Here is a 15,830-nt window from a genome sequence, read left to right on the forward strand (position 1 = left end):
AATCCCACAATGCCTGTGCCTCCACCTCAGAGATTCTAATTTAATTGATTTGAACAGATGCCTGGATATTAAGTCTGTTTTCATGTAGCCAGTGAGAACTGCTACACCTAAGTAAGACATCTCCACCACGCGGCCTGCGCAATGGTTTCATTAATAAGGTTCTAGGCATAAAGTTAGTTAGAAGAGATCGAAATAAAACACACAGACTCAGTTACCTTATTTCTATTGCCAGGTCCGAGACGGCTCCCCTCTCTGGTTCCCTCCTCTAACCGCCCAGCAGGGCAGCAAGGATTACTCAGGGCTAGCAGGAGAGAGAGAGAGAACACGCCTGGGAGTAGCCTTTTATTGGGGAACAAGAGATTCAGGGGAGAATTCCATCCAATGAAGGTTGAGGGGGGGCTGCACTCCAAGGTCAGGGTCAGTGATTGGGTTCCCGGGGTCAGTGGTCAGGCGCACCCCCACACGGATGGGCTCTCTCATCAGGAAAGGGCCGGGAAAGCTCCCACACAGCCAGAGCGCCTCAGATCCTTAACAGGAGCCACCCAATCACGTGTCAGAAATGGCTTCCCACAGACATCAACTAAAATATATATTTAGAACACAATCTAGCAGAGTCTAAGAAAGCTCATCTAAGAAAGCTCTTACCCTGCTTCAAGAAGAACTGAAGGGCTGGGGTTGTAGCTCAGTGGTAGAGTACTTGCTTAGCACGTGTGAGACATCAGGTTCGATCCTCAGCACTACATAAAATAAATAAATAAGGAGCTGGAGTGTGTGAGGCCCTGGGTTCTATCCTCAGCCTCGCATATAAATAAATAAAGGATCCATTGACAATATATATATAAAATAAAAGCTGAAGCCAAGAGTAACAATAAGGAAGCTGGAGGCAGAGTGTTTCCTGATCCTCTCATCTTATGTATGGAGATAAATATTGGCAAACTGACTTCATTAAGTAACCTGGGGGGCTGGGGACATAGCTCAGTTAGTAGAGTGCTTGCCTCACATGCACAAGGACCTGGGTTCAATCCCCAGCACCAAAAAAAAAAAAAAAAAAAAAAAAAAGTAACCTGGTAGTATCTGCAGCTACAACTTGGATAGATCATCATCTATAGAATCTTCTAAGCAGAAAGAATCAATCCCCTGACAGCCCTATGTGCCTTAGTTAACCTAATCACATTGGCTGAAAGAACCAAAATATAAGTTAAAAAATTGTAGGGCTGGGGGTGTATGTAGCTCAGTGGTAGAGTATGTTCTTAGCATAAGGCAGGTCCTGGGTTTGATCTCCTGCATGCAAGGGTATTTTATAAAAACCCATGACAGGGTCAAAATAGTGACACTCTCTTTCCCTTTGTTTTATTTATCAATTAATTGTAGTAGGAATTGAATCCAGAGGTGTTCTAACAGTGACTTAAATCCCCAGTCCTATTTTAAAAAAATTTTTTTTAGTTGTTGATGAACCTTTATTTTTTTATTTATTAAGATGCGGTGCTGAGAACCAAACACAGTGTCTCATATATGCTAAGCAAGTGCTCTATCACTGAACTACAACCCCAGCCCATTCCCAGCCTTTTTATTTTTTATTTTGAGACAGAGTCTTGCTGAGTTGCCAGACTGGCTTGGAATTTGTAATCCTGCTGCCTCAGCCTCCCAACTCACTAGGATTATAGGCATGGGCCACTGTGCCTAGCTCTCCCTTGATTTTTTTTTAAACTGTATTGGGGATTGAACCCCAGGGCCTCAACACATGATATTAGGCTTTACCACTGAGCTACAGTCTCAGCCCTTTTTAAAAATTTTTATTTTGAGGCAAAGTCTTGCTAAATGGCCTCAAACTTGCAATTTTCATGCCTTAGCCTCCTTAGCTGATATTATAGGTGCGCCCCACTAGACCTGACTTGAACTTTTAGTGTTTGAAATTTTTTTTTTTTAAAGAGAGTGAGAGAGGAGAGAGAGTGAGAGAGAGAATTTTTAATATTTATTTTTTAGTTCTCGGCGGACACAACATCTTTGTTGGTATGTGGTGCTGAGGATCGAACCCGGGCCGCACGCATGCCAGGCGAGCGCGCTACCGCTTGAGCCACATCCCCAGCCCCAGTGTTTGAAATTTTTTTACAGCTGGGCATGGTGGCACACACTTGTAGTTCCAGCAACTGGGGAGGCTGAGACAGGAGGATCACAAGTTTGAAACCAGTCTCAGCAACTTAGTGAGGCCCAAAACAACTTAGTGTCTCAAAATAAATAAATAGATAGATAGAGCTGGAGATGTAGCTTAATTGGTAAACACCCTTGGGTTCATAATCCAGTACAGGGCTGAGCACAATAACCCACCCCTGTAACTCCAGCAGATTGGGGGGCTGAGAAAGTTCAAAGGCAGCCTCAGCGATTTAGCAAGGACCTAAGCAACTCAGTAAGACCCTGTCTCTAAATAAAATATTTAAAAAGGATTGGAGATGTGGCTCAGTGGTTAAGTTCCTTCCGGGGTTCAATCCAGGTAATAATAATAATAATAATCCAGTACCAAACAAAATAAAACACTGGAGAAATGTCAGTGTTTCAGAAACCATTGTTCAAATTTTAATGAATAGCAAAAGTCAAAATGAAAGTATTTTGGAGAATATAGTTTGGGGAGGAAACAGATTTAGACTTAGGCTTTAAATAGCTTTCTACCTGCTAAAGAAAAACAGGCAGTGAGGGTGAAACATACTTCAAATTCATACACAATGGCATTTCTGTGGAAATACAGCCTTTCAGCCTCTCTCCTCTGAAATAAAGTGTTTGCAGAAGGCCTGGGGATGTAGCTCACTGATAGAGCACTCGCCTGCATGCATAAGTCCCCAATTTTGATCCCCAGCAATTCAAGGAAAAAAAAAAAAAGTTCATAGAAAGCTCTTTTGAATTAAGCATAGAAATACCATATGATCCAGCAAATTCTACTCTTAGGTACATACCCCAAAGAATTTAAAACATAAATTCAAACTGATACTTGTACACAAATAGCAACATTATTCACAATAGCCCCAAAGTGGAAATAACCAAGCACTCATTGAAGAATGAATGGATTAGGGCTGGGGATGTGGCTCAAGTGGTAGGGCGCTCGCCGGGCGTGTGTGCGGCCCGGGTTTGATCCTCAGCATCACATACAAACAAAGATGTTGTGTCCGCCAAAATAAATAAATATTAAAATTCTCTCTCTCTTAAAAAAAAAAAAAAGAATGAATGGATTAAAAAAAATCCAGGGCTGGGGATGTGGCTCAAGCGGTAGCGGGCTCGCCTGGCATGTGTGCGGCCCGGGTTCGATCCTTAGCACCACATACAAATTAAGATGTTGTGTCCGCCGAAAAACTAAAAAATAAATATTAAAAAATTTTCTCTCTCTCTCTCTCTCATCTCATCTCTCTCTCTCTTTAAAAAAAAAATCCATCCAATGGAATATTGTTCAAATTTTAAAAGGAATTAAATTCTGATACATAGTACACATGGATGGAATCACAAAAATTTTATACTAAGTGAAATAAACCTGACCCAAAAGGACAAATATATATGATTTCATACAATACTTTCATGTAAGGGACTTAGAGTGGTCAAATTCATAGAGGCAGCTGGCCTCTGGTGACATACACATGTAATCCCAGGAGGCTGAGGCAGGAGGATGGCAAGTTCAAGGCCAGTCCGGGCAATTTACAGAGACCCTGTTCCCTCCCTCCGCGCCCCCCACCAAAAAATAATTCATACTAAAAGAAGTGTGTGTGTGTGGGGGGGGCTGGGATGTGGCTCAAGCGGTAGCGTGCTTGCCTGGCATGCGTGCGCCCGGGTTCGATCCTCAGCACCACATACAAAGATGTTGTGTCTGCGATAACCAAAAAAATAAATATTAAAATTCTCTCTCTCCCTCTCTCATAAATAAATAAATAAATGAATAAATAAATAAATAAATAAATAAAAGAAGTGGGATAGCCTTTGCCAGGGGTGAGGGAAGAGGGGAATAAGGAGTTAAGAGTTTAATGGGGACAGAGTTTTAGTTTATAAAGATAAAAAGGTTCTAGAGATAATGGTGATTATGATCGTGCAATGTATTCAATTCCATTGAATTTACACTTAAATTTGGTTAAGATGGTAAACGTTATATGTACTTTACGTAAATTTTATTTATTTATGTATTCTGGTACTGGGGATTAAACCCAGGCATGCTCTACCACTGAGCTACATCTTCAACCCCGTTTGTTTTTTATTTTGAAACAGGGTCTTTTTAAATTACCCAGGCTGGCCTCAAATTTATGATCCTCTTGCAATCCTTATAGCAATTGGTATTTTTGGCTTCAACTAGTAAAGAACAGTGATCTGAGATTACAGGAATGCACCATTTCACTAATTTTCCTGCATATAACACAATAAAAAAAATAAAACAAAAAAACCTTTTGGAGAAGGGAGTTACACTGTGAAACTGAGCCAAAAATACACGGACTCTGGCGGTTTCCCTCAATTTCCCTTTGCAGTTTCTGAAATAAGTCTATTAGCATCTTACCTCCCATAGTGCTTTGCTACAATCTGTTCCAAAACCTCGTTAAATTCAATCACAACCGAAATCCCTATGTACTTTCTAGAGCTCATCATACAATCATGCTTGATTGGATAATTTTCAATCAAACAATAAGTTAAAGTTTTTCCAGTAGTCTCAAACTCGCCTTTGTGTAATAGGAACCTCACTTATTGGGGGCGAAGGCCGGTGGGCGTAGCTCTTTAGCTTTGCGCAGTGGCAGTATCGTAGCCAATGAGGTTTATCCGAGGCGCGATTATTGCTAATTGAAAACTTTTCCCAATACCCCGCCGTGACGACTTGCAATATAGTCGGCATTGGCAATTTTTGACAGTCTCTACGGAGACTGAATATCGTTGGTGCAAATATAAGAATCGTTTTTTTTTCTTATTAGTTGAAGCCAAAAGTACTGATTGCCATCTTAGGGTTTCTTCAAGCTTTTAGAGATTTCCTAGTTTAACTTTTGCTTGAGAACGTCAGGTACTTTCACGCTACGCTGTTTTATTCGAAAGTCTTCTAATTACGTTTTCCGAATAGTTGCTCTCTCGAAGCAGAACTCGCCCATTCAGCCAGTCGTGCTTTCAGGTTTTACCCTTACCGCTTTCCAGCTGGTGTTTGTGGAAGTCTACCCAGTCGTTTCTATGACGTCACGTTTATTTGCATAAAAGTCCCCAGCATCCCCAGCGGCTTCTCTATTTCTAAAATATGAACGAATATTGGACACGAGTAATCTAATGACAAGAAATTTCCCAGGAGAACAGTGCTTGAATGTAACTGATCGTGTAGAAACACATTATATCCACACGTGTGCTGGCCTTTGTTCACCCTCACTGTAAAGGCAGTTATCATCCATGGGAGAGCAGGAGGGGAGGTCATGTCTGCCAGCTTTGCGCAGTGGCAGTATCGTAGCCAATGAGGTTTATCCGAGGCGCGATTATTGCTAATTGAAAACTTTTCCCAATACCCCGCCATGACGACTTGAAATATAGTCGGCATTGGCAATTTTTGACAGTCTCTACGGAGACTGAATATTGTGGGTTTAAAAGTAAGGGTTTTACATCCTGTCTGCACTATGTTCTATCAGTAAAAGTCTTTGCACCCAGGTTTTTAGGAGTCCTGTTCACATTTCTGGTCTAGCTTGACCTGCTGTGACTACTATTGCTTCTCTGGCATCTGGTGGGTGGTAACTGCATCCACAGTTCAAAAGGCACTGGGAAAGACAGCCCTATTAATAAGTTGGACTTGGTCCCTGCTTCAAGAAGTTTACAGTCTGTAGATAAACCTAAACAAGTCAACAAGTAAGATACGCCTGTAATCCCAGTGGCTCTGGAGGCTGAGACAAGGAGGTTCGCCAGTTCATAAGCCACCCTCAGCAATAGCGAGGCACTAAGCAACTCAGTGAGGCCTTGTCTCTAAATAAAGTACAAAATAGGGCTGGGGATGTGGCTGCCGTGGTCGAGTGCCCCTGAGTTCAATCCCCGGTAACCCCCCTCTCCCGCTATCCCTGAAAAAATATTTCAGTGATAAATGGGGGGATATGATTGGTGGAGACCAACCAAGTTCCAAGTTTCACCTAGTATTGGGTACTTACTGCGTGCCTGACCCAGTGCAGATTGCTTAATTTGCTTTATTTCATTTAATTCTCACAGAAACCATTCCTTCCTGTACCCCAAACAACTTTATTGAGCCAGGTATGGTGGCTCACGCCTGTAATCCCAGAGATGTGAAAGACTGAGGCAGGAGAATCGCCAAGTTCTGGGCCAGCCTCAGAACTTTTGGGAGTCCTTGTCTCAAAATAAAGCTGCCTGGTGTGGTGGCGCTCGCTTGTAATCCCAGTGGCTCAGGAGCTGAAGCAGGAGGATCGCAAACTCAGCTAATCTCAGCAGTTTAACAAGGTCCTAAGCAATTTAGCCAGATCCTGTGTCAAAATAATAAAATAAAAAGGGGTTGGGGAGCTGGGGATGTGGCTCAAGCGGTAGCGCGCTCGCCTGGCATGCGTGCGGCTCGGGTTGGATCCTCAGCACCACATACAAACAAAGATGTTGTGTCCCCCGAAAACTAAAAAATAAATATTAAAAAAAAGACAAATACGTTTCTAAATTTAAAAAAGGGGGGGTGGGGTGGGGATGTGGCTCAGTGGTAAAGCGCCCCTGGGTTCAATCCCCAGTACCTCCTCCCCAAAGAAATCCCACAACTTTATTGAGGTATAATTGACATACAATAATCTGCACATGTTTAAAACATGCAATTTGATAAATACATTACTCCAATCCAGATAGTGAAATCCATGACTACCGAGTCTCTTGGTGTTCCTTTTTTTTGGGGGGTGGGGTACAGGGATTGGACTCAGGGACATTGGACCACTAAGCCACATCCATTGGACCACTAAGCCACATCCTTGTATTTTATTTAGAGCCACAGTCTTACTGGGTTGCTTAGTGCCTCCCTTTTGCTGAGGCTGGCTTTGAACTCTCAATCCTCCTGCCTCAGCCTCCTGAGCTGCTGGGGGTACAGGCATGTGTCATGGTGCTGGGCTTTTGCTGTTCCTTTGTGATCCCTTCCTCCCGTGTGTCTCAACTCCCCTTTCTCTTCCCAATCCTTCAATCTCTCTTCATTCTCTCCAGTCCCAAGCAATCATTGTTCCTCTTTCTGTCATTATAGATTAGTTTGCATTTTCTAGTTTTATATAAATGGAATCATCCCGAATGTGAATTTTTTTTTTTCCTGGTACTGGTAATTGAACCCAGAAGGATTTTACCACTTAGCTACATCCTCAGTCCTTTTTATTTTTTATTTGTGAGACAGATTCTCACTAAATTGCCAAGGCTGCCTCAAATTTAAAATCCTCCTATCTCAGCCTCCCGAGTACCTGAGATTACAGGTGTGCACCACCACACCCCTGTATGTGACTTTTTTTTTTTTTTGGTACCAGAGATTGATTGAACCCAGGGATGGTTAACCACTGAACCACATCACCAGCCATTTTTATGTTTTATTTTGAGATAGAGTCTTGGTAAATCCCTTAGGGCCTCACTAAATTGCTGAGGCTGGCCTTGAATTTGGGATCCTCATACCTCAGCCTCTTGAGTCACTAGGATTACAGACATGTGCCACCACTCCTGGCTGAATATAACTTTTTTTTTTTTTTTGTAGCAGGAATTGACCTCAGGGCACTTGACCACTGAGTCACATCCCCAGCCCTATTTTGTGTTTTATTTAGAGACAGGTCTCACTGAGTTGCTTAGCGCCTTGCTGTTGCTGAGGCTGGCTTTGAACTCGTGATCCTCCTGCTGCAGCCTCCCAAACCGCTGGGATTACATGCATGCACCACCCTGCCTGGCTTCTACGTAACTTTTTAAGGTTGATATTTGTCACTAAGTATGATATCCTTGAGGTCCATTTAGGTTGAATGTATTAATGATTATTTCTTTTTTATTTATTGCTGAGTGTCCAATTGTATGGAAGTACCAAAGTTTGTTCAACTAACTATTCGCCCATTGAAGATCATTTGGGTTGTTAGCAGTATTTGCCATTATGAATAAACCTAATAATATTCCTGTACACAGGTTTTTATGTGAGCCTATTTTTGGTTGGTTTGGTGTTTTGAAACAGGGTCTTGCTATGTTGCTCAGACTGGTCTTGAATTTTGTGGGCTTAAGTGATAATCTTGCCTCAGCCTGCCAAGTAGCTGGGACTACAGGCATATACCAGTATATCTGGCCTAATTTTTTGTTTTTGGGGGGTAAGGGGGGATAAGGGTAATTGGGAATTGAACCTAGAGTCACTAAGCCACATCCCCAGCCCTTTTTATGTTTTAATTTGAAGATGGGATCTTTTAAGTTGCTTAGGGCCTTACTAAATTGCTAAGGCAGGCAGGCCTCCAATTTTCGATCCTCTTGCCTCAGTCTTTCAAACTGCTGGGATTGCAGGTGTGCACCACTGCACCTGGCCTGGCCTAAAATTTTCATTCTCAGGATAATTGCCTAAGGGTGTGATTGCTGGGCCCTATGGCAAATGCATAAATTGCTGGGGATAGGGGCGTGCGCCCATAATCCAAGAGACTCAGGAGGCTGAGGCAGGAGGATTGTAAATTCAATGCCAGCCTCAGCAATTTAGTGTAAGTCTGGAGGAACTTAGCGACACCTTGACTCTAAATAAAATATAAAGGGATGTGGCTCAGTGGTTAAGCACCCCAGGGTTCAGTCCTGGTACACATGCACACAAAAAAGAAAAGAAGAATAAAATAAAAAGAAATTGCTACATTATTTTCCAAAGTGGCTGTACCATTTTACATTCTATCTGCAATCTTTTTACATCTAGATCAGTTCTTCTGCTTTTTTTTTTTTCTTTCCTTTATGACATTGATCTCTTTCTCTTTTTTTGCTAGGAATCAAACCCAGAGCTTTGTGCATGTTAGGCAAGTGCTCTACCACTGAGCTGTATCCTTGGCCTGTGACACTGATTTTTTGAAGAGTCCATGGCAATCTTGTAGAATGTCCCACATTCTGCCTTCATTTGATTGGGTCCCCGTGGTACTATGTAACATGTTCCTCTGTACCCTGAATTTCCTGAAAAGGGGAAGTTACACCTGGTAGCTTGATCAGGTTAAGATCAAATATTTCAGCAGGACTGTGTAGTTCAGTGATGGAGCACTTGCCTAGCTTGCGATAGGTCCTATTGCTGTCCCCAAGGAGAAGTGAGTGGCAAGAGACCTCCAGAAGTAACAACATCATCTTTTACTTAATGATGCTGAGTCTGAGCACCTGTTTAAGCCGGTAACTCTCCTCTCTCCCCCTCAACTATGAAGCCACAGGTTTCCCTGGGTGAGCAGTAATTATGAAACGAACAACCAATTTGACACAGGAGCCATTTGATACTAAAAGCCTTTTGCCTTCCACAGCCGCTCCCCTAACCCACTTCCTGATCAGGCAGGAAGAGATCCTGAGTGAGTGAGAAAAGTTAATGTCACTTCTCTGAAACCCCCAGGGTAGCTTTCCTAGTACCAGGCCAGCGCTCAAGGCCTGGTAGCTCCAAGATGTCACGAGCCCCCTGGACAAGTCTGCCAGGGAAAATTTTGTATTGATCAGGAAATCAGATGATGCCCTGGGGATCCAGACGACAAAGTTCTCTCCTGATTTCTATTAAAATTTAGAAAAGTAGGGCTGGGGATATGGTTCAATGGAGTTGTGCTTGCCTAGCACATGCAAGGCCCTAACTCTGGAAAAAGTGTTTTCACTAGATCTGGGGGTTTTTTTTCAGTTTTTTTTTTTTTTTTTTTTTTTGAGGGGAGGGCAGTTGGGGGAGTGGGATTGAACCCAGAACCTCATGCATGCTAGGCAAGCACTCTAACAATGAGCCACAACCCCAGAACTTTCTTGAATCCTTGAGAAAGTTGCCAAGGCTGGCCTTGAGGCCCCCCTAAGGTATTTCTAGGGGAATGTCTACAGGTGGGATTGGCTGCTTAAGAGCCAGGCATATTTTGCATTTCGAGGGGTAACTTACTTCCAATTTGTCACTTTAAAAATCTATACCAATGCACTTGCCGGAAAAGCCAGGTAAGATGCCTGGCACGGTGGCGGACGAGTGGAATCCCAGAGACTTGGGAAGCTGAGGCGGGAGGATCGGGAGTTCAAAGCCAGCCTCAGCAAAAGTGAGGCCCTTAAGCAACTCAGTGAGACCCTGTCTCTAAATAAAATACAAAATAGGGCTATGGATGGGGCTCAGTGATTGAGTGCCCCTGAGTTGAAAATCCACCCCCACCCCCCCAAAAAAAAAAAAAAAAAAGAAAAGCCACATATGAGAAGATTTGGGGAACATTTGATGTGTGTGTTTGGAAGAGTTCTGTAGCTCTCACGTGGCTGGTGTGGGTTGGAGAGAAGGGGGAAGAGGGCAAATGCACACCCACTGTCCTGAGGGAGGCCCGGGTATGCAATCCAGATCCAACATTTGCTGCCCCACCCCCCACCCCACCCCCCTTCCAGGCAGGGAACCAGGAGAAGGTCCTGGGTTGGGTGAGGTAATCCTTGTCTTGGAGGGAGGAGAAATCTGGACCCGTCCCAACTGATCTGTTCCCCCTCCACCATGTATGAAAAATGTCCTCAGAAACTCTAGTCCCCAATGGAGGGAATCCCCACTCACTCTATCTCCTGAGCCTGCCTGAATCCCCGGGCTTCAGGGGATGGAAAAACCTGACTCTGGGGGTTATCTCGGCAGAGAAAGGGTCTGTGGGGCCCCAAACAATCTGCTCAGTGTTTAATTCACTACAGGATGTTTTCAAGAATCACCAGCTTCTAGGTTAAAAATATCCCATGCCCTGGGGCCCTCAGTGTCTGTCTCTGAACAGAGCTGCCTCACAGCTCCATGACTTTGCCATCACTGAGCAATTAACTGAAGCCAATTGATTTGCTTTTGTTCCCCCGTGATGCTTAGACTCCAGGCTTTTTCGGTTCAGATTTTCACTCCAGTATCCACTAGCTGTGTGACCCTAGGTCACTCACTTAGCCTCTCTGTGCCTCAGTGTCTGTGGCTGTAAGAGGAGAATCATGGTGGTATCTATCTCAGAGGCCAGTGGGCCTCCACCCTGGTTGTGTGTGAGAATTGCATGGGGAGCTTTTAAAAATCCTGATGCTCAGACTGAATTCCAGACCAATTAAATCAGAATGTCTGGGGACTGGGTCTGGGGGAAGAAAAAAAAATTCTTTTTCTTTCCTTTCTTTCTTTCTTTCTTTCTTTCTTTCTTTCTTTCTTTCTTTCTTTCTTTCTTTCTTTCAGCTTCCTAGGTGATTCCAATGTGCCTCTAAGGCTGAGACCCACTGCTGAACAGATTTTTTTTTTTTTTAATTAAATGAAATAATATAGGACAAGTGTGCCTGGCACAGAGGTAAGCGCTTTGGTGCAGGGATGAGGGATTGATCTCCAAGTCTGGGTGGCAGTCATGGAAGGCTTCCTGGAGGAGAGGCTAGCTAAGCTCTGAATGGAAGATGGAGAGCAGATAAGCAGGACTGAGAGGGCAGGATGGATGTTAGCACCTGCGGTGGGCCTAGAACCTTGAGACTGAGGCCTCTCAGAGGTACTAAGCATTATTCTGGGCCAGGAAGGCGACTCAGTGGTATACCTGCTTTATAGGCTGTAGGTTCCTTCCACAGCCCTGGGGTAAAAAGCGTTATAATGCCACCTTATAATGTCATTGCCTGTGACTGCAGCTGAGAAGGGAAGAAGTAGGGAGAGTTGGGAAGGAGGCACATGGCAACTGGGTCCTTCCCTGAGGTCAGAGTCATTGGATTCCTTCTGATGTCATGAAGGTTTTAAGCAGAGCAGTGATCCAGACACTGCTCTCACCTAAATCCAGGGGCAGCCAGGGTCCTCCAAAGGCATGTGTTTCCAAGAAGCTGACAAGGAGCTGTGGCTCGGACCCCTGCTCCCCCTGAGTCTGAACATTCAGTCCTGGGTTCCAGTCTGGGCTCTTCCTCTCCATAGCTATGTGGCTGCGGGCAGGTGGCCTTGATTTATGAGCCTTACTTTCCTGGCCTACAAAACAGGCAGGAAACAGCCAGTGGATTTCTGCAAGGATTAATTGAGATAACAATGTAAAAGTCTTAAATCTTGTGGTTACCATGGGCTAAACAATAAATTCTCCAATAACAATGATGATGATGCTGACAATGAGTAGTACGGCTCGTGGTAGTTTATGCAATAATAATTATTAATAATCATAACCTTGATTCTGCAACCCTTTGGTGGCTAGATAAATGCCCAAACCTGCCCTGTCTCTCCTTAGCCTTCCAAGTACCTCTCGGATTCTTAGATGATAATTTTAGACACACTTGCCAGCCCTGGATTTTCATGTTTCTCTTTTTCTTTTTTTTTTTTTTAACCAGAGATTGAACTCAGGGGCACTCGACCACTGAGCCCCAGCCCCAGCCCTATTTTGTATTTTATTTAGAGACAGGGTCTCACTGAGTTGCTTAGCACCTCGCTGCTTGCTGACGCTGGCTTTGAACTTGGGATCATCGTGTCTCAGTCTCATGAGCTGCTGGGATTCTTTTCATGCATTTTTACTGTTGTTGAATCCACATTGGAACCATGAAGAAGGTGTATGTTTTATTCTCCAGATTTTACAGTTAAAGCAGTTGAGGCCCAAGAGGTTAAGCCACTTCCTCCAAATCGCACAGCTACTAAGTAAGAGCCCTAAAGAAGCTCACTTCCACTTTACGCATGAGAAAACTGAGGCTTATTGGCTGAGGTTATCTTGCCCCAAGTGACACAGTTGGACAGGTGGCAGAACTGGATTGGAAAGGTTAGCCTGTCTCAGGATTATTGGACACCAGACACTTCCCCCAGAGATCCAAAGTCCCTGCTGGGATCCACCCATTGACCCTTGAGCCACTTGGCTCCTCCTTGAAATAAGCTTTCAATCTTGTTGCCTCTATTCTGAGTCCCTCAGCCTCTCTGTCTTGGATATCAGCCCCTTTATCTGGAATGTTTTTCCCACAGCCCTCTTCAAAAACCAGGTCAGGGTTAGTTCTTTTCCAGAAAACATTCTCCAAGTCTCATTGGAATTATTGTTTTGTGTTTTCCTTTCCTTTTTCTTTTCTTTCTTTTTCTGCCTTTTCCTCCCTCCCCTCCCCCCTCTCTCTTTCTCCTTCCTTCCTTCCTTCCTTCCTTCCTTCCTTCCTTCCTTTCTGCTGGGGATGGATGGAACCCAGAGCTTCATTGCATGCTAAGCACATCCTGTACCACCTACCAACATTCCCAGCCCTATAGTGACATTGTTTAAATGTAATTTTATTTTAATTTTTACTTATTAATTCATTTGGGGAATAGGTGAAATCACATATGTGGTTCAAAACTCAAAAGAATCCAACAGGGTCAGGCATGGTGGTGCACTCCTGTAATTCCAGAGACTCAGGAGGCTGAGACAGGAGGATTGCAAGTTCAAGGCTAGCCTGGGCAACTTAGAGAGACCCTGTCTCACTATAATAAAACGGCCTGGGGAATGTAGTTGAGTGATAGAGTGCCCTGGGTTTATTCCCTAATACTGAAAAGAAAAAAAAAACAAAAATAAAGGGGCTGGGGATGTGGCTCAAGCGGTAGCACGCTCGCCTGGCATGCGTGCGGCCCGGGTTCGATCCTCAGCACCACATACCAACAAAGATGTTGTGTCCGCCGAGAACTAAAAAATAATAAATATTAAAAAATTCTCTCTCTCTCTCTCTCTCTCTCTCTCTCTCTCTCTCTCTCCCTCTCCTCTTTTAAAAATAAATAAATAAATAAAAATTCCAGGCTTCCAGCCTGCCGCTCTGTCACAACCCCAGCAGGTGCCCTTAGGATGCTTCTTGTGCCTTGGCTCTGGTGCCCTCTGAGCAAGCCCATTTGTGGTGGTGTCTTGTGCATATGACTTGTGAGTGACGTTGCCATGGATCTGAATTTCCATTCCAGCATTTGAGTTGAATGGATTGCAGCAGTTACCATTGTTGGTGCTATGGCTGCCATTGGTTACCTAGCTTACAAAAGATTCGGTGTGAAAGATCATCCCAATACCAGCTGGGTTTGGTGGTGCAAACCTGTAATCCCAGCAGCTTGGGAGTTTGAGGCAGGAGGATCGTGAGTTCAAAGCCAGCCTCAGCAATTTAGTGAGGCCTTAAGAAGATAAAAAATAAAAAGGGCTGGGGATGTGGCTCAGTGGTTAAGCACCCCTGGGTTCCATCCCCTGTACTCATTGCAATAAAGCAATGGTAAATTTTCTCATCCAGAAAGACAACCCCAAGATAGTCTGTGCTTTTTTTTTTATAATTTTTAAAATTTTTTTTTTTATTTTTTAGTATTTGGCGGACACAACATCTTCGTTTGTATGTGGTGCTGAGGATCGAACTCGGGCCGCAAGCATGCCAGGCGAGCGTGCTACCGCTTGAGCCACATCCCCAGCCCTAGTCTATGCTTTTGACATGGAGGATCTGGGAGATAAAGCTGAGTTCTGCCATTGCTGGAGGTCCAAAGTTCCCATTCTGTGATGGTTTTCACAGGAAACATAATGAAGAGACTGGAGACAACGTAAGACCTCTGATTGTTGAGAAAAAAGAAACTTAAGTGGACAGCTTTTAATGCTGCACATCAGCTTGTCATGGTGTCACCTGATCACATAACTAGAATGACTGACTCCCTCTTCTAATCCACCTCCCCTGGATTCTAGATGTGGTACATTGCAAACTTCAGCTTTCACGTTCACAGCATTTGCCTAACTTATTGAAACATCATGGAGCATATTTGTTTAAACAAAAAAGAAAAAGGAAAAACCATCTTACAGCCTGTGTGGATTATTTTGGTCTTGGAAGGACCTGTTTCTTTAAATTTAAAATAATGGTATAAGAATCGTGGGCTGGGGATGTGGCTCAAGTGGTAGCACGCTCGCCTGGCATGCGTGCGGCCCGGGTTCGATCCTCAGCACCACAAACAAACAAAGATGTTGTGTCCGCCGAAAAAAAATAAATAAATAAAATAAATATTAAGAATTGTATCTTGAGGTTAATGTATTAAATCATTTTCTTTTTTTTTCTTTTTTTTTTCTTTAAGAGAGAGTGAGAGAGGAGAGAGAAAGAGAGAAAGAATTTTTAATATTTATTTTTCAGTTCTCGGCGGACACAACATCTTTGTTGGTATGTGGTGCTGAGGATCGAACCCGGGCCGCACGCATGCCAGGCGAGCGCGCTACCGCTTGAGCCACATCCCCAGCCCGTATTAAATCATTTTCAAAATCAGGAAGAAAAAATTCCAAAGGGTACTGAGTGGAGTCTCCTTCCTACTCCTGATCTCCAGTCACCCACCTCCTCCCATCTGGTTTTGGTGTTTGTGTGTTCTTCCAGAACACTTCCAGCGGGTATAGACATTTCAGAAACAAATATATTGTTTTCCACTCCCCCTCACAAATGATACACATATTACACTTTTATTCGTTTATTTTTGGTACCAGGGATTGAACCCAGGGGTACTTAACCACTGAGCCACATCCCTAACCCTTTTTATATTTTTCTTTAGAGAAAGGCTCTCACTAAGTTGTTCATGGCCCTCATTAAATTTTGAGGCTAACGTTGAACTGACAATCCTCCTGCCTCAGCCTCCCCAGCTGCTGGGATTACAGGCATGCGCCACAGCGCCTGGCATGACTCATTTTTTATTTTTCTTTCTTTTTTTTTAAAGAGAGAGTGAGAGAGAGAGAGAGGAGAGAGAATTTCAATATTTATTTTTCAGTTCTCGGCGGACACAACATCTTTGTTGGTATGTGGTGCTGAGGATCGAACCCGGG

Source organism: Spermophilus citellus, assembly GCF_964194105.1.
Source record: "Spermophilus citellus genome assembly, chromosome: 3".
Taxonomy (NCBI): Eukaryota; Metazoa; Chordata; class Mammalia; order Rodentia; family Sciuridae; genus Spermophilus; species Spermophilus citellus.